This window comes from Panthera uncia (genome assembly GCF_023721935.1).
Source record: "Panthera uncia isolate 11264 chromosome A3 unlocalized genomic scaffold, Puncia_PCG_1.0 HiC_scaffold_11, whole genome shotgun sequence".
Taxonomy (NCBI): Eukaryota; Metazoa; Chordata; class Mammalia; order Carnivora; family Felidae; genus Panthera; species Panthera uncia.
This window is the reverse complement of record NW_026057578.1, coordinates 89465784-89473222: the sequence shown is the minus strand read 5'-3', so window position 1 is coordinate 89473222 and position 7439 is coordinate 89465784. Positions and strand designations below refer to the sequence as shown.

The window sequence follows — 7439 nt, the reverse complement described above, 5'->3', positions numbered from 1 at the left end:
ATAGTGCTGCTTTTCACACTTAAATATGTATATGAATCACCTGGGGATCTTGTTAAAAAATGCAGAACCTGATCTAGTAGGTCAAGGGTGGGTCCAGGAGTCTGCACCTAACAAGCTCCTACTTGATTGAGATGTGGCTCTCAACCCATTCATTGCGGAACAGGAAGTAGACTTGCCTGAGGGCTCTACTTACACTTAGCACCTTCACCTGAATACCCCAGGGCCCTTATCCTAACTGCTCCCAGAGAAAACTGGTTGATTGTAAACAAGGCACCCGTACACTCCACAGTAGGCAAAGATGCCTGAAAACATGGTAGCAGAGAAATTACTCCAAGTGAATTATTCACTTCTTAAGGATCAGTGTGCAGACTACATACTGCATTTCACCAGGGTAGAAGGTGCCAGTAGATGAGGGGAAAACTTCCCTACAGTTTGCTGCTTGCTGTTGCCAAGGAAGAAAGCCAAACAATGCCTTGAGCTGCCAGCCTTTTTCAATAATACACTTCACATTGCCAGCAGGGAGAAAGGCTGTGTGTGGGATGGAGATTCCCCCCGCTGCCCGAGCCCACCCTCAGCTCTCCTTTGGCAAGTCTGCCGCTTTAATGTTATATCACAGGGGTTAAACAAATGAGGCAAGAGGGCAGATTTTTAGTTTGAAAAGGGATTTCAAGAAGTCAATTCTAGTCCCTACAGGACAGAGGTCAAGCTACAATCGAGTCAAGACAGACTGGCCTTCTGGAATTTACACAGAACTGTGGAAAGGTTATGTCTCCCTCCACTCAGGATACAGGTACGCAGACGTTTGTACGACTCTGTTCTGCTTTGGCTTTTGTCCAAGAGAAATGCTCTCATTTCATCTTGGTGGTATTTATTTGCACTAAAATTACTTCAGAAGTATATACACTCTCACCTGTAAATTTAGCTAGGAACCTGACAATACTAGCGGGTAAAGAGTCTTCTGGGCATATTATTTAAATCCTACTGGCTCCAAAGGCAGAAAAGGCATCTCACTGTTTGGGAACCTACAGTGAAGTGCCAGCCTACCTATAGCCTCTCTCTCAGTGTCTAATGTGCAAAACCACTGTACTTGGCACCTAGGAAAACTGGGGGGAAGGGGGGTGAATTGACTGCTCAAGGAAACAATTCTAATTTTAGAGCATGCTTTGGGTGTAGAAACTGTAAGAGAGAGTTCTCTTCTACTTTTCTTCATGTCCCTAAGAGGCAATTCTAAACAAACTTCAAGTACACGAACACTACTTAATTCTGAATAGAGCATGGCCTCTATAACCCATATTTGCTTCCTTACTACGAAGAAGGGGGTTGACAGTGAAAGCAAGCTCAAGGTCCTGTTTACCTCTGTTTCTGGAAACCTTATACCCAATCAGGCTCCTTGGCTCATGGCTGCATCTCCCCTTGACTGTATCCTAGTTCCTCTTAGATTAGGGAATAATAAGCTGTAGACAGAGGGATTAAAGTCTTCAGGGACATCTGGCAATGTGTGGAGACATTATTGGTTATCACAATAATGACTAAGGGTTGCTCCTGGAAGCTCATGGATAGAGGCCCAGATACTGCTACATGTGTGACATACACAGGACAATCCCCCACAACAAAGAAGGATTGGAACCCCAAATATCAATTTGCTGCTGTTCAAAAACCCTGTCTTAGATATTTGGAAGCTCAAAAGACTCCCAGGTAAAGTCTGCTGGAGACCGCAGACCTCATCTCACCACCTAAGGAAGTGGAGAAGTTGAGAAAGGACTCCTATAAGGAATTCCTGTCCTTCCCCACAAGGATGGAGACCTTCCCACCCTGCTCCTCTCTCTGCTACCCCAGAAGGGAACAGTGCCTGACACGTGGTAGGTGCTTAAAATAAAGATTTGCCAAAGAAAGAAATCACTCCCACCCCTAAGTTTAAGGGTGTCCTCATAACGGAGAGGAAGAAAAGAAGTCATAGTGGGGACTTTTTCAGGCAGTGCATAGAGGACTGGGGTGCTCCTTAAGCTTTAATGTGTAGGTGAATCACCTGGAGATCTTGTTAAAAATGCTGCCGCTGATTCACCAGGTCCAGGATGCAGCCTGAGAATCTGCATTTTCTGCTGGATTCCGAGTGGAGCTGGTACTCTTCAGGTCACACTTGCAGCAACAAGAGTAGACTTTCTCAGCCCCATGTCCTGTTGCAGAAAACTGAGGATAATAAAATCTCTGCAGTGCCCACTTGGAACACTTGTTGTGATGACTAAGTTAAAAGAATATATCTGTCCTGACATGATCTAGAAACTTGAGAGGCTCTTCGGAAATTCCAGAAACTAAACTCTCCCACTTTTCAGTGAGGAAACAGAGGCCCCAATTCACCTTAACTTGCGCAAGGTCACAGCGGTGATTGGCTGCAAAGTCTGAGACAATCCCCCACTGGGACTACCCAGGCAGCCATCTTTCCCCTGTCTGTGAGCCGGGCTGTACACACTGCCTGGGGCCTAGCACTGGCCGTTGTTTACTTGTCTCTGCTTTTCCCCTCACGGTGCTGTATAACGCCTTGGCTGAAAATGAACCCAGGGCCACTCCTCCAAGTCCACCTGCCACTCCCTCTGTATCCGATTGCCACAACCAGTGAGATTGGCCGGCTGTTGCCACATCCCCAAAATCAATGGTTCTACTCCCCTGCTCCTTTTTGTGCATCACAATGTCCTTATACTGGGTGCTCCTCCCCTGATGTATGAGGGAAGCACAAACCAAATTAACCACAGGCAAAGAGAGCAGTTAGCCTGGTGCCAAACAACAGAGCAGGCACTGAGCTGGGACTAAAATCGCATTTCAATTCCCCGTGCGTTCTCCACACCTCCTTCAGGAGGAACACGGCGCTCACTGTTTACACCAAGCCCTCATTAGTCCAACAGCCTGTTGTCTTAATACTAAAAACCTACTCATCAATAGCAATTTAGGTGAGGGGAAATTATATTTAAAGAGAAACATTCTATCATTTATATGTTCGCTTTAAGAATCTTACCCTCCAATTGTCTCGAAATAATCTTGACTCTGCTTTTCTTCTCCTGCAAAAGTAGATAATGCTGTCCTGAGAAACCAAAGTTGTATTCCTGTCCTGTCTTTTCTTGCCACCCAGTGGAAGCATCACTCTGAGTCTCATGGATTTTAAGTGCCATCTAGTGGTAAGTCTTCAGATGTTAAAAATAATGCAATGAACTGTAATGTGGCAAGCATAGTCAGGTCTCAAGACGATGGTGGCATCATCTCTTTACCTGAGATTCATAAGATCTGCCATATGTGAATTACCAATATTCAACAATTTTGAATATATTTTTTCAAATAATTCTGCCTATCAGTTTGAGCATCACTTTTTAAAACCTCTAACTTCTCAGGGAAAAAGCTTTCAAAAGATCCTTATAATTTGTTTTTCTATTGTATGTTAGGCACAAATTGGAGCATTCTGCATACATTTTTAATTTGGAAGGCAAGGTTTTTTTTTTTTAACCAAAAAATAAAAATAGCAGCTTAGCCCTTCTGAGTACCTTTCACTGGTATTTTCTATTTGCTTTGACAATTCTATCCACTTTTTCCATCATAGAGAAGAGCAACACAAGTCAGGATTTCATTCTACAGAGAGACAAAAAAAAGTCTCTAGTCCCTCTTCTTTGGAGAAGAGGGAAACTGGAAAGACCTAATGTCCCTTCTCTTCATCCACCCACATGAGCCCTCAGTATCTGCTCCTCCCTAGCTTTCGTGCCTGCTGACCCACCATCTGCACTTAGGTGAATCTGGCTTAGTGCTATGTGATTTTGGCTCCTTTGTCCATTTTCTGTACAATGGCAGACAAACCCATGGGGATCAGACTTTAAGGAATGTGTCTACAGCTTACCACTAGATCATAAAAGGGTTAAAGTTATGACTTAGATTTCCAGCTCCTGGTCTAATGCTTCCTCTTCAAGATCAAAAGAAGTTGTGGCAGACATGCACTTACAAGAGTAAACCCCAGGTCCTCAGAGTAAATATGTACAGATGAAATACAGCCAGAGAGATATGAAAACAGATGGCCCTCCAATAGCACAAATGGAAAGTTCAAAAGGAGTTTTTATTAAAAATGATTAGATATCTTTGAACAGCAACTACTATTAAATGCTAGCTCACTACAATTTACTTCACTTTGTTTCTGATAACATTTGTTTTTCTGAATCAAAATGTTAACTATAGAAGATACAAAGCATAAAGTAAAATATAAGCTATCCTTCGTACATCCTGTAGATGTGGCCCCATTAAATTCCCTTGTGTTGTTTTCCTGTAGATGTCTAAGTATAGAGATTGGGAATATGTGTGTGTGTATATATACATGTATGTATATATACATGTGTGTGTGTGTGTGTATATATAGGCCACACCCTAGACCTGGTGAATCAGAGACAGCATTTTTAACAAGATCTCTAGGTGATTCACCTATGCATTAAAGCTTGAGGAGCACCCTGGTGCTCTACGCACTGCCTGAAAAAATCCCCACTATGACTTCTTTTCTTTCTTTCCATTATGAGGTCACCCTTGAACTTAGGGGTGAGGTTGATTTCTTTCTTTGGTAAATCTTTATATATATAAAGAGAGAGAGAGAGAGAGAGATTAAGATTATATATATATATATGCATGTGTGTGTGCGTGTATATATATATATATACATATATATATATATATACATATATATATATATAGGTTTTGTCAGGTGAATTGTTTTCATTTAATGATATATTATGAGCATCTTCCCATGTCATTAAATATATTCACAACATCAAAATATATATTTTATGAATGCATGATATTTACTTTAACCAATACTTATTGATAGACATTAGATTGTTTCTAAATTCTTGCTCGAATAGCTAAATAATTCTGAGATGAACTACCCTGTATACAAATAAGACAACTGGAAATATTTATTAGAAATTGACTTCTAGAGGGGCATCTGGGTGGCTCAGCTGGATAAGCATCCGAGTTCGGCTCAGGTCATGATCTCATGGTTCGTGGGTTCAAGCCCCATGTGGCGCTCTGTACTGACAGCTCGGAGCCTGGAGCCTGCTTCAGATTCTGTGTCTCCCCTCTCTCTCTGCCCCTCTCCCACTCGCACTCTGTCTCTCTTTCTCAAAAGTAAATAAACATTAAAATAAAATTAAAAAAAAAGAAATTAGCTTCTAGAGCTGAATCACTGGGTCAAAGGATGTGAGTGTGTTTAAGTCTTGTGATACACAACAACTATTCTCTACAAATGCCACCATCAATTAATACTCTAACCAGGACCTTGTAAGTGTACATCAATGACATTTTCTTGGAGGAGGAAATCCCTTACCTCATCAGGGTGTCTCCTTAAGCATACAATAGGCCTATTAAACGTTTCAACCTTTTGGGGCACCTGGGTGGCTCGACTGGTTGAGCATCCGACTTCGGCTCAAGTCACGATCTCAGGGTTCATGAGTTTGGGCCCAGTATTGAGCTAGCTGCTGTCAGTGTGGAAGCTGTCAGCCCAGAGTTTGCTTGAGATCCTCTGTCCCCCTCTGTCTCTGCCCCTCCACTGCTCACACTCTCTCTCTCAAAAAAAAAAGAAAAGTTTCAACCTTTTAACATCAAGGTGTATGTTTTCAGGTCTTCTGATCTTGAAACCGTAAGCACCTCCATAATTCAGGTCTCTCACAAAGTATATGTAAGATAATCACAAGTGCATCCCCGGTCTCTCAAGGAAATAAGAGAAATTTTTGTTGTTCTGTCTTCTACTTATCTACGTAAATCTGTGTAAAATTCTGTCCAGACTTTGTAGTCACTTCTTTTCATGTAATGCTACCTTACATGCATGTAAGTCTGATAAGTATTAAACTTATGTTCTCTCTCTCTCTGTCTTGTCCATATTGGTACAAAGGGGTCTTTAGTTCATGAGATTGTTCTGTTTTCCTAACAACCTTGTGAGAAGATCTATGTCCCACAAGTCAGAGATTCTGTGGACGTGGCTTCCTGGTAACAATAGTAATGGCAGAAACAGACAATGTCAGACAGGAATATTCCATCTGAATTTACTTAGTAGAATGTTTTACCAAAAAAGAGAATAGTTAACAATTGACAAATTCTAAAAACTGTAATCAGGTTTCCCTGACTTCTTATACATAATTATTTTCTAGATAACTGGTGGCATTCCTTGATTCTTTTTTATGAAGAAAACCTAGAAATATTTTTAAAATATGTACCAAAGCCATTATTCAAATTGGTAAATTCTACTGCAAATTAAAAAAAACAGCTCTCTAAAAAACAGGAAACAAACCAAAACAAAACCTATCACTGCAAGTTTGCCTTCTCATTCCTGTTTAAGTTTCCTTCAGTAATCAGGGGAAGCTCATCAGTTTTGGCTGAATATTAAATTAGGGCAGTAGTCAGGACTTCGGCTGAAAACTTCCATTTTCTCTCTTCTCCAAAACTGTCAGGGAGGGTTTTCGATTCTGAATGCAAACAAAATAATAAAATGTATTATTCTGATTTAAAATGACTAAATTCACATTGTAATTAGGCTTAACATTATAAAAGTGGCAATATTTGACTATTTGATTTAGGAAGAGATGGCAATTTCATATGGCACAAACTAATAGAACAATTTATAATTACCAAATCATAAATAATAGATCACTAGAACCAAATATTCAGAGGTATCACTACAGTGGGTTCTGGTGGTTGCTGCCAGACCCTCATTGAAGATACGTTGCTGACCACTGAACCAAGAATGGCTGGAGGAATGGTGTCTCCAAGACCATGGACTCAGCCTTCTTTATCTGGCATCATCCTCCAATCTGATCCTGTGTCTGTTAGCAAATGACTAGGCTGGGATCAAAACAAAAATCATCAGAGTTGGGAGCAGAAACTTCAGATTTTCCTCTTGGTCCCACTGAATGGAAGAGGAAGATTTCCGCAGTTCCAAGGTAACAAAGGAGGCACCAGAGACTCATTCACTGAGATGCAGGAGCCTGCAGGAAGGGAGACACACCCCTTCATGAAGTTGGATTTTGAAACAGACTTTTGCTGATACACTCCCTGTGCCGATTTCAGCTAGAAATGAGAATCAGTGAGGGAATAGCAGGACAAGGTGGGGGCCATAGGAGGAAAACCTATCAGTCTCATCTTCTGTCATGGCAAAGATAGGTCAGTTCCACTGGGTCAGGTGGACACATAGGCAAGTTGGCTTGACCTGAACTTCCTTATTCTTTAAGTAGAATCCCGGAACAAGAGACCCAGTGGTGGGAAAGGAGACAACTGGGAGGCAGGAACAGAGAAGTGGGATAGAAAAGCAGAAGCCAAAGTCACATCTCCTACAGAGGCAGCTGTGCGGTTTGCAGGCCTTCCTCCCAGGGCCTCAGAAGAACCTATACATAGGTCCCAAGAGAGAACAGCACCTCCATCCTTACACAGAG

The 7439-nt window shown here is 41.6% G+C and overlaps 1 protein-coding gene across 1 annotated transcript in view; it reads left to right on the top strand.

Annotated features, from left to right (window-relative positions):
• Positions 1-3057: 3057 nt before the first annotated feature.
• Positions 3058-7439, top strand: part of GCFC2 (GC-rich sequence DNA-binding factor 2) — a 128993-nt gene continuing 124611 nt past the window's right edge. Inside the window, exon 1 of the mRNA XM_049651798.1 lies at positions 3058-3167. The gene's annotated coding sequence lies outside the window, so the exon portion shown is untranslated. The remainder of the gene's footprint in view (positions 3168-7439) is intronic.